This window comes from Lepeophtheirus salmonis, chromosome 2 (assembly GCF_016086655.4).
Source record: "Lepeophtheirus salmonis chromosome 2, UVic_Lsal_1.4, whole genome shotgun sequence".
NCBI lineage: Eukaryota > Metazoa > Arthropoda > Copepoda > Siphonostomatoida > Caligidae > Lepeophtheirus > Lepeophtheirus salmonis.
Window position 1 is genome coordinate 10,284,501 of NC_052132.2, and position 12,476 is coordinate 10,296,976.

Genomic DNA, 12,476 nt, shown 5'->3' on the forward strand with positions numbered 1-12,476 from the left:
ATTCGAAACAAATGAGTTGATAAAGTTTTTCTAATAGGTTTAAAAACACTTGTGAAGAAAACATGACATAAATAAATGACTAACATCAATATATAAAACAAATGAGAAAATGAGTTTGCGTATGATTAATATTATTTTCCTTCCCTTTCCCTTTTTTAATATACATAATATATATTAATTATTACATAATTTAACAAACATTTTATCCAAACAATAATGAAGAAATACATTAAATAACGATATCGACACATAAAGGAGTTCGTACGGCCTTTTTAATACTCTTCCCCTCCATAGCCACCATACTTCAATGTGAAACAGTGAATGAGTGTGCTCCGCTCCCATTTCTGAGCTAACGCTTCAAAAAGCCTGCTGTTCCGCGAGCTTTCTTTATTGAACTTAACAATTTTTAATACTGTCATAAGATCAGGGGAAACACCCTTGGACGCCAAAGCTTCACGGTGAATGAAACAGTGATTCCAAACAACATCATTACCAGCTGCCTCAGATATTCTATTCACAACTTCTGTATTTCTGCACCATCACTTGTTATTCCTTTGGAATTAGGCCCATTCAATTTGTATTTTCCAACAAAGCAGTCATCCAGCGCTCCGAATATATGTGCTGCTATTGTATTTCTCGGTAAAGTCAGACAACACAGCAAATCTTCTATAAAGTCATCTTGCCATACATACCTCAAATAAACTAATAGTGTTGATCAATTTCAAACATCAGTACTCTCGTCAAGTTAGATAGCAAAATCCCTGGCTGACTGTAACCGAGTAATAAGCTGGGCTTCCAATGGCTCTGCAATATCACATATTCGCCGAGACATTGTGTTGTCACAGAGAGGAATGTTTCTCAATTTTTCTGCAGACTTGTCATCAAAAAATTTGTTACGCACCATATCCATTGATGCTGGAAGAATAAGTTTTTCAGCCACTGTATGATACATTTATCTTTTGCCACACGGTATATAACCAAATATGAAGTCAGTTTTGCCTTGTTAGTCAAGGTACTTGAGTGATTAAGTACTTGAGCAGATAACTTTAACTCACGTTGCTTCCGTTGAAAATACTCGATAGACTTATCCACGAGTTCCACGTGCTTCATTTCTAAATGTCTATTCAGTTGTGATGGTTTCAAACTTTTGTTAGCAAGCACCTCGCTGCACACAACACACTGGGGATTAGGATTCTGACTTACGCTAGCTCAATTTATGAAGCTAAATTTCAAAAAAGAATCATTATACTGTCGCGTCCATGATTTATTTTTATTTTTACTTGGTGGTTCAGACGTCGATTTGGCAATAATACTAGCACTACTAGTAGAATTAGATCTTCCTTTTTCCGCCAACATACTTACACTTGTATTTGACGTAGATGGATTTGATTCCGAACTTCTTTTTCTGATAACAAAACGATCCATTCTCAGTCAGTTACCCAGCAACAACAAACCGACAGTGTTTGGATTCAGAATGTAGTAACATTACGTCCTAAGGTATGATTAGCTGGTGTCAGGAAAAAATGGCAACAGAAAAAATTGCCAAGGAAAAAAATGGCAAGATAAAAAAAAGGAAAAATATCGAAATGGAAAAATGGCAAGATTTTTTAAGTGGAAATTGCTGCTCTTGCAGAGTCTTTTGCAAATGCTTGTCAGTCAATCCAAGAGTCTTGCCCAATATGAATAGTCCATCATGTCTAAGGATATTGTATTTAATAATGGAGAATTAAGTGATTATCACTCCTTTCATTCGAATCGCTGTCGTGCTTGTTTATTTTTGTTTTTTCTTATTATATATTATATTGTTGATAAATATTATATCAGTTTAAAAGAATCTTGCCATTTTTTCCATTTAGACACTTTTCCTTTTTTTATCTTGCCATTTTTTCCATGGCATTTTTTCAATTGCCATTTTTTCCTAAAATCGATTAGCTATATTCAAAAATGCTACGCTATAATCACGTGTTGTGCGTCGCACGTAAGATGAAACTCTGCAAACAAATAAGTCATACCAGAAATAAGTAATTCGTCCGATTTTAATATTATTGTAGTATATTATATTATACTAGGATATACCCGTTTTGAAGTTCTTCTATCCCTTTTGACCATAACACACCTGTTCCTCTTTCTAACATAATGTATATTCAAACTTGCTAATCCTCTTCCAAATTTCCTTTTTTAATAATTCTTATTTAATAAACATATACACATCTTCATATTATAGAACATAGGATGTACCAGTTTTAAACATTTTATACGAAGAAAACATGCTTATCCGCTTGACAAATAAACGGACGGACACGTACTATAATATTTTAATAAAGGAGATTATTTAAAACTAACGAAAAACATTTTTAGTTTTTAAATTTGCAAGGGACCCATTGCTTTCTCTTCCATTGCCTAGTATTGAGTCGGGACCCCTACTTTGAAAACTACTGCTCTAAGGAACCAACGCATTGTCAGGAGTTTAGAGACATTGCGGCTGCGTCAAGGTGCATGGCTTTAAATTTAAAAATTCCTAAGGACGATACTTTGACGGTGGATATAGCAGGTGATAATGTACAGTATTTTCCGGAAAACTTCTTAAAATTTTAATTTTAATTATCAAGATCTTGAATAGACATAAAAATAGGACAATCCTAGGTACGTAGTTTTAGATTTCTGACTTTTGGGGTATTTTGGATTATTGTTTTTTTTTGTTGGTGCTTTTTATTAAAATACATTACTGTTTATTTATTATATGAATTTTTAGTGTATTTTTGTAGCAATACAGGTCTTGGGAAACTACAATATATATTTATATTTTTACTCTATTTAATTAACCAATTTCTTATGATGTATTTTTATTTGTTATATATTGTAAATTAAAGACCTCAAAAAAAGATTTAGTTGATTATCCATTTTTTATCGCCTCTTAGATATTATTTTGTCACGACTGTTTTAAACCCCTTTGTTAGTAAACATCCTTTAATAATGTGGGCAGTAAAGTGGTAAAAAAATAAACCGCAAAAATAAAACTTATTTAATTATATGATGAACAATTGAACGAATACAATAATTATCTCATTTAAATTTTGTATCATTGATTAAACTATTCCATCTATTTTACACTTATAAATACCATTTAAAATGCTAAAAATACTTGCATGAATATAAAACATAGTTTAAAAATGAAACAACGTAGCTCAATGGACAACGCGCTTGGGATAAGTTAGTCTCCTGAACTCAATGTGTGTAGGCTTGCGCCCACGTTGTTTCTAGAAGAAGAAATATAATCTATATATAAGGACTTCAAAAAAGATTTTGTAATTGTAACACACTAATGTTTACCTCTACTCATTCAATGCAACTCCATCTGACCGATTAGAGGAACATTTTAAAAAAATATATATATTTTTGCAGGGAATACAACTTTGCATTATGTAAGATTAAATAATAAAATAAGAAGAAATTAAATGAGATAATTTTTCTCTGATTCAAAAGTAATCTTATCAATGTGTAGAAATTAGCATAATGTGTTAAAAGAATAGAGGGGCAAAACTTTTTTATTCCTTTGTTTATAAAGAGGGAGTTTTGCATTTATTCAAAGCTATGTTCTTAATGCAAAAAGAAAGCTTTCTGCATGTATTCATATGTAAATTGCTGGGAAATCCACAAGAAGGATTTTAATGGTTGTAATTTGGCAAAAAGAAAACATGTTCATTTTATGGTTCTATTTTTTCTACATAAAAACTTATTATATCTCCTCTCCTTGTCACTCTCTTCAAAAAAAAATTATTGTTGTCTACTTAGAAGTAAGTGCGATTTTGACAATTGAGAAATAATAAAATTATATATGCATTTATTGAAGCAGTACTTAATCCTGTGTAAGTAAAGTGGGATATTCTATATTCCCCAAAATTTATAAAAATCTTCTTATTCCTTTGAGTCTACATTTTAGGCTCAATACTTTATTATGCAGATGAAACATAGCTCATATGCAATTTTTATTAATTTTGATAATGTTTTTTCTTGGCTTATCTTATGTTTAGAAATTCAAGTTTGAGGTTTAGTGAGTTTATTTAACTGTTTTGCTTATAAGCCATTCCTTTATATTTCCTTTTGATTTTTTTTATTCTTCTTTTTTACAATGTGAGGGAATGTTAATGGCACTATTTTATTTCATACACGTAACCACATCAAAACGGACATGTATTGATTCACAAAAGTCGCAAAGACTAAGGAATATTATAAAAAAATATTTAAATTTTTTGAAGTCGAAATTTAATTGACGGAAACAATTGAAAATATGATTATTTATACCTCAATAATTTGGTATGGAATCACCTCATACTTTTATAAGAACTGAATAGTTAGGAAATGTTAATAAAGTGAGGATCGAACATAAAAATATTTGTTGCGCCATCTATATGTATTATTAACATATCTATTTATTACTACTACAATTTGAATGTTTTGGTCAACTAAGACGGCGTCAATTTTTTCTTCGCATCATACCTCAATGTTCTATCTCTTTTACTGAGGAGTACAATTGTACCTACAAAATGATTATGTTGAAAAGAAAATGATGCTCCTACTTTTGTAGGACGTATTTTATATATATATATCTAAATACTAGAATTGATTAATGTAGAGCTCGTTACATAAGTCATAGATACAAAACTTGCTACACTGAGTGCTTATGAATTTAGTTTTACAGAAAAAACATTGTTTTAAATTTTGAAACGTTTTAAAAGAAATTAATCTTCCATCAATCAACCCTTCTTCCTTAATGATCCCAACAATTTAAACAATTCACTAATTTTTATCAAATGCTAAGACAAGTATAATCTTTAATGACATCGTTACTACAGTGGAAATACTACAATCTTCAGTCCAAAAGAAGTTTGATATTTATGAAGAAAACAAAATTTTGTTTGTTTTTGTACTGGGTCAGAAACTAGTAGTATAATTAATCTAGTTAATTACTAGAATGTGTGGTGTTTCAACATAAAAAAAAGAGAAAAAAAGGAGAAAATCCGAATCATTTTTTTTAAAATAATATATTATATAAGCCCTAATATTTCATAAACATATTTAAATCATTTGTATGGTTTGTATTTAAATTTGTAGGACGAGTTAAGGTAAAATACTTTCAGAAGACCCCCACCCCCCCTCCCCCCTATTTGGCCTATCAAATAAAGTCTACTAACTTCTTAGTCTTTTATTTTGACGATCATTCTTGGCTACTTACTTTTTTTTTATCACAAAATTATTATCCTGATAGGAAGGCTACCAATTCCAAAAGGAGGCGTCCAATAACTCTACTTGAAGCTCTATACCGAATAATAACTGGTATAATTACTCAAAATATGGTGTTAACTCTCACCAACTTCCTTCCCAAAAAACTACTTGGATTTTCGCCCAAAATACACATATACATACGATATAACGTTAAATACAGCAGGAATGATTAAAACTGCAATACATTGATACTATCAGCCAACCACTTATTCTTTTTTTTTAAATCAATCATGTTTCGACGATGACATTTTTAACATTGTCAGAGGTTGCATTTCAAATGTAGCCTCTTTTTTATATATGGATGGATTTTCCTCGTCAATGTGATCCTTTATCTTTACATCTTTTAATTTGGCACTTTTAGCTATGATGGACAAAGTTATTAATAATAAACTGGTAGGAACATATTTTATTGTGAAAAACATTTCCAGTCAATCCTACGCTAACACAACCATATCTTTATAGAGGGTGAATCAGAAGAAGAAATGACTAAGAGACAATGTATTGTTTGCGACTTTATGAGCAGTTCAAGAAGAAATCTGGCCTGGAAATCAACAAGGAGAAGACAATGATTTTAAATATTGGACTGAAGGTTTTTTTACCAATGGCAGGCTGTGCAGTCGTGGACTCCATCAAGCAGTTGGGAATATCATTCATAAAATCAGACACAGGTACAACATTTTTGGAAGAAAAGATAAACAAAATTGATAAACATGTAAGAATAAACAAAGCTTTAAACATGAAACACAACAAAGGGTAAGTTGCTGAATTTATCTTTGTGTTCAAAGTTAATTTATTACCAGACTGGTGACTGGAAGGGAATTTTAAGTATCTTGAAAATTTTAGTATATTAGAAGAATTTTGTTTCCCATAGGAAATATTAAAAGTTTGAAATGTTCAAGGAGTAGGGGCTTTGGATTGAACTCGGTGGCGAAAATTATAATCACATTTTTCAGAAAAATGATTGTCATAATTTTAAAAGAAGATGCTCCATAGATGATCCATTTGCCGATTAAAATTGCATTTATTGGTAATGGAAAATTTACTCTCCTCATCTGAATTGAAGGCCGTTGTCGTTGTATATTTTGTAAGGAACTGATATATGAGTAGAAAAACTGAGTATGAAGATCTCCCTTCCAATTTTTGTATGGGTGGGTCACTGCTGGAAGATAGAAGAGGAATGATTTTATCGGAAAATCGCACGAAAGTTATGTGGACTTTTCTTTTCAAACCCGTCGAAGGAGGGAAAAGGCCGGCATAGGAAGAAATCTTTTGAGCCAAATGAAAAAGAAAAAAAATATCATGGTTGTAAAATTGTGTTTTACCTGTTGTTAATAAACTATTTTAATGAATAACTTTGTATTTTAGTGTATACAAGAATTCTACAAAGCTTTTTAATTTTCCAGTAACACTGGGCATAAAAAGCTCAAAAGAATAAAATAATCCCAACTAGGATTTGCAAACGCCCCTATGATTGTTGCCGCTATTTTAATTATTTTTATTTATTTTCTTGTTTAAGTATGCAGTTACATTTTGATAAAATATATAACTTTTTTTGTACAATTCAAATGTAATTTCTTACAAACCAAAAAGGTTTATAAGAATAATTTGTTGATAAAAAGTGACCATTATTTGTCAAAGAATACAAATATAAACCACAATCCATTTTGAGAAAAATCATTCCAGCTTTTTTTGGGTGTTGACGGCCCACATCTGTAAATTCATCATTTTTATATAGTGACGATCAATTTTCGCTACTTTAAATGCAATTAGCAAAGTATACAAAGGGTTAATAATAATAACTAGTTAAAACAAATAAATGAAGATTCGTCAAAGAATACCAATGTAATCCACACTCCATTTTAAGAAAAATCATTCTAGCTTGTTTTTTTTTTGCTGATTGTCCACATTTACCGTTTTATCCGTGCATCACTACTTGGAACATACGATTGTAAATTCCATTAAATCTATTTCATGACCAGATAATTTGAGCATTTTCTTAATTATGAAATTTATACTATAAAAGAACAAAGGAGACAGTGTTTTTTTATACAACTTTTCTTTGCAACACATTTTTTGCAGAAGTATTATTCTTAAAGATTATTCTTTCAAAGTATTTGAATATATACATATATTTACCCATAAAACTAAATAACATTTCCTTATAAAGATGTTTAACATCATAAACATTTATGAACACTCTTCCTCTCCCCTCTAATTTTGACTTTACAAGAATTCAACGCGCATATTTTTTTATACATACAATATATATGAAAACATGAATTTTATAGGATCTAAATTATGAAATAATTTGATTATAAATCCTAAAAGCTCTATCAGAATTTATATCCAAATTTCAATAAAAAATTATATAAATGAAAATATGTAGAACAAACTATAATTCAATTATTTTTTTATTTATTTCTAAAATTAAGATATATACTTACACAAAACATAATATTGTTTATGTAAAATATATACACCTATATGTACATATAAGGGTATGCAGGCTATACGTGCCGTGAAAATGATTGTTTTCAATCTCCAACAGTTTTCGGATTTAAAAACAAAACAAAAAACATACAATATGAAAACTAGATGGATTTTGATTAATTTAATTTAATAAAATCATCTGCAGTCTCAATTACAGTCTCAGAATACCTTCTTGATCCGACTAATAAGTTCGATATTGATTTCGAGGGAGTCCGGTTGGTTTGTCGTTCGATCGCATCCCCACACCAAATGAAACAGTCAGATTCAGATCCGGCGAGTTTGGAGACCAAGATGAAATTATCAAAATTGTCTAGGAGCCATTTAATACTTCTTTTTTTCATTGTGTGGCAGGGAGTCGATCCCTACTACCACATCTACGGCCTCCCATTGGCAACCATGTTGATCCAGGGCTTCACCTTGTTCTTGAACACGTCCAGGTAGAGATTCCTGTCCACCCTGAGGCCCTGAAGGCACACATGAGGAGGCAGGACGTGACCTTCGGAGCTAACCACTCCAAATACAATGATGTTGGCTGTGAACATTATCTGTATGACCTTTACAGGCTTCTCCTAGCCTTACAAATGAACTGAGTTCTAGACTTTGAGTAATTATTATGTTGTCGTTCCTGGCTCAGGTTTGAAGAAGGGTTCTGTACATTTTCCAAATATTTAGGACAACAAATTCATTAATTGATTCCATTTTTTTTCTACTGGTGCAAGTTCCAAAAAGCTATTTAATTAAGAAAAATCAGCTTCCTAAGTACCTGCATTTACCTAAGAGAGCGTACCAAAGTGGTGATTAAGATAGCTTGTGCATCTTCTATATCCTCCAGCTTCAACAACAGCCTCCAAGACGATCCAAACATATTAGTGCAAGGGATTCAGATCCAGCAAGCTAGGAAGCCATATTTCCTATGCCCAAAAAGGGCTCGAGAAGTCTGTAGTGTGTGTTTTTCATATCATAAACAGTTGATTTGGGCAGCTTTTCATACTCAATACTCTTCTTGAGCATGCGCCCTGTACGGAGGTATAAAATATTTGCTGCACGACGTTGTATTCGGAGGACATCTCAGGAATGGAATATTTTTTCTTTTTTTATAGTATTGTTAGCTAAATCTTTCATAAACATAGATTTCAAGGTTGCCAAGATATTTAGGTCTGGATAGGTTCTAGATATAAAATTCTTACCCTGTATATATATATATAAATATATACTTCAATTGTACTCTGGGATTTGTTTAAATTAAGGTTCGATCGATATGTAGAGATACGATGAGTCTTAGACCCAGATCTATAGCCCTTAAGTGGGATATAAATAGGCTTGTATTACCCAAAAGAACTGAGACCCAAACTGATTTTAGCTACTTGAACTTTTAGAGATCCTAGAAAGCGGGAGAAGTTTTTTCTAACATGTCACGTGATTTTTATTTACCATATTTGTGGTCATTATTAATTAATTCTTCGAGATAGAACATCTAAGTAAGCATTTCCCGAAGTGGGCAATACCACCCCTGGGGACGTTATGCGAAAAAGGACCATGGGGAGAGGTAGAGCAATAAAGTGGTGATTACATATTATTACATAAAAAAAAATTGATCAACAAATTTTTTTAAATATGACTACAAAGTAGCAGCAAAAAATATGTTGAATATTATCAAGTTGATTGGATATACATAATAATGTAATTAATTTTTGGTGCTTTACATTTTATCGTTTACTCGGTATCCTATTTCTCGACGCGTGAGCGCAGTGTCCTGTCCTGCTTACAGGAGTCCTTGGCATAGTCCATACTGAATGTGATAAATTGGAAAAAGGAAATGAATAAGCGAGGATCTTTAGATAAAAGAGCTAAGACGCCTTCAAAAAAATAATTTATTGACCTATTTTTATATTGACGCATGTGCAATATTGTTTTTTATTCATTTTTAAAATACTACAATGTTACTTCTAATTGATACTATGTACCAGTATTTTAGGTGAACTTTTTAATAATGTAATAATTACGACCTTTGACTGAATCAATATAAATAAAAAAAGTGAAGGAGAGAAAAGAATAGATAAAGGGGGGAGGAAGAGTCTTTCAGAGTCATGAAACCTATTTGTTTGCATATTTTAGAAAACGTTCAAGGCACGCAAACAGTTATTAAATTGTTGTTAAGCGATCAAAACCATATTTCTAATAGTTTTCCCTACGGCCTTTTTTGTTCTGTGAAACACAATGAGGAACTGTTAGGTTTACATACTTATTTACAACAATATTCTACCTCTTGCTTTAGAGGAGGGTTTCTCAAAAACATTGAGGGTGGCACCTACCTCCTTGGCCTCAATATAATCTTCTAAGCACCCCCCAAACACAAAATGAAAGTAATGTATTTGGTGTAGGGACAGTAATAATAACTCCTCCATATGAAGTTTAAAGTTACAAAAAGAAGACGTAGATCACACCGTTCAGTAATTCTAAGCTTGTTTATTTGATTAAAAACAAGAGAATTACACTGAAGGCCCGTTCTAAAAAACATGATATTTTAAAAGCAAATAATACTAAATAGAGATTAGATAATTTTTTATTTTGGTAGGTTACACCAAATTTACCGATCCCATTATGTTCACTTTAGAAGAAAAATTTATATGATTTTAGGGGGGGGGGCGGGAGGGTGATGGAAGTTTATTGTTGGCATAGGGGCACCAGCTGGAAAAAGTATATAGGAAACCCCGATTTAAGTAATAACTAGTGGATGTGTATATAGAAGACGGAGAGTAACAATCCGGATTAGATTGGGATTTATAAGTCTTAGTCCTTGTCGGACTGAGAATAAAATTGAGGATCAACATGCGAGTAATTCCCGGAGTGGGATTTGTGTTTAATTCCTTCATTTCATGGCTTCTGATTGTTAATTTAATGAAATGTCATGATAGCTATACGGGTCTCCTCCTAAACATTCTTCAAATTGTAAGGCTGATCACAATCATTTTCTGTTGTTTTTTTTTTACATACTACCAGTAGATATACAATTATGCATCAGTGGAGATACGTTATAATTTTTTTTTAAATAGGGAGAAGTAATTAGTTAGAGCATTCATGTTTTGCTCTTAACAACATTTTTTTTTTTCTTGGCCAAGAAGGAAAATATATATTTCAATTTATTAATAAAGACAAATAAATTATAGGAGCCAATACATAAAGAAACCTTTACCAAAATGAAATGGCGCTAAAATTCAATAAAAGGGATGGAAAAAACGAAAATTCATACATCAACCAAAATTTTAAAAAAACTTGTCGGAAATGCTGAATGTTACGGGTTGCTTATATAGGACCTATCTGTTTAAAAACATGTAGGTGAAGCTTGCAACACCTAAAACCCCGGATATATCATAGTCTAAGGAAGCAATTTTCACATACAAAATATGATGAGCCTATATAATAGCTGCATTAATAATCTTCTCCTTCTTTCCAAAATAAAAAGCTAAGAAAATATATTTCTTCATATAATAAAACACAAAATGCTTCTATACATAAAAGTTCGCCTATGGTGTTGTATATTGGACAGAACATCTCAGATTCAAAAAGAAAATGATTTTTCGTCTGGTCCTTTCTCCAAAAAAATTTCATTTGCATTTTTCTTGCATACAACTCTTTCCAATCTCATTTATCAGATGTTTCGGCAAACAACGGTACTTTTATTAATAATTAAAAGTAAACTCAGAAATATTGTTTATTACATATTTTTTTACTATTTCATAAATTAAATATTGTCTTATTAATTATTACGTAAGAAATACTTTTAAAACTTTAAAAAAATCATTTATTCACAAGTGATGTAACTAATTGTGGTTATGGATTTTAAAAGATCAACATATCAATTATGGTGGTTCTGATTTGGATCTTTCTTAGCCTATTTTCTCTAATAATAAAACCTTTTTTGGATGTCCCGTACTTTTGCCATAAAGTTATTTTGCCTCAAGGATATTTTGTCGTAATATATATAAACATATGAAGTTTTTATGTTGTTTTTGATTAATTTTGGTTAAAAGGGATGTTTCCTTTGAATTATAACTTAATTTATTATTTGGTTGATTAATTAAAACATGACTTTTTTAAAATTACCATAACTGTAATTTGGCCAATATTGACATCCTTAATTATGCCATTATCATCATATACTAATACTGGAAGGTGTTTGCAAATGAAATAAAGAAGTTAGTTCAAACAAGTGTATGTAATATTTTTATAATATTTAATGTAACAACTTGTAACTTATTCTTAGTTCGATTCAAACCATAGAAATAACTTTTTGTAATTAATTTAATGGCATGCTTTCTTTTTATAAATTCATATATTCGCCTTTCTTTTATACGATATAATGGCTTTTAAATATATTTAAAAGTCTAAAAGCACATCATAAACCATTTTGACATTATTTATGATCTTCAAATCAACATTTCTATTTTATCATGTGTACAATATCATTTTTTAAATATAAAAATTCCGTACATAAAATGAAAAATCTTTTTGAGTTGTAAAATGTAATAAATAATGTTTTAAAAAAAATCAAATAATATTGACTCCTCAATCATTAAAAGAAAGCTTAAGGGACTCTTGAAAAGAAAACTGAATCATTACTGTCGCGAATGAAGTTGAACATGGAGTATATGACAAAAGTTACGAATTAGGTATTGCAGGTAGTGTTGTTTCAGTCCTTATTC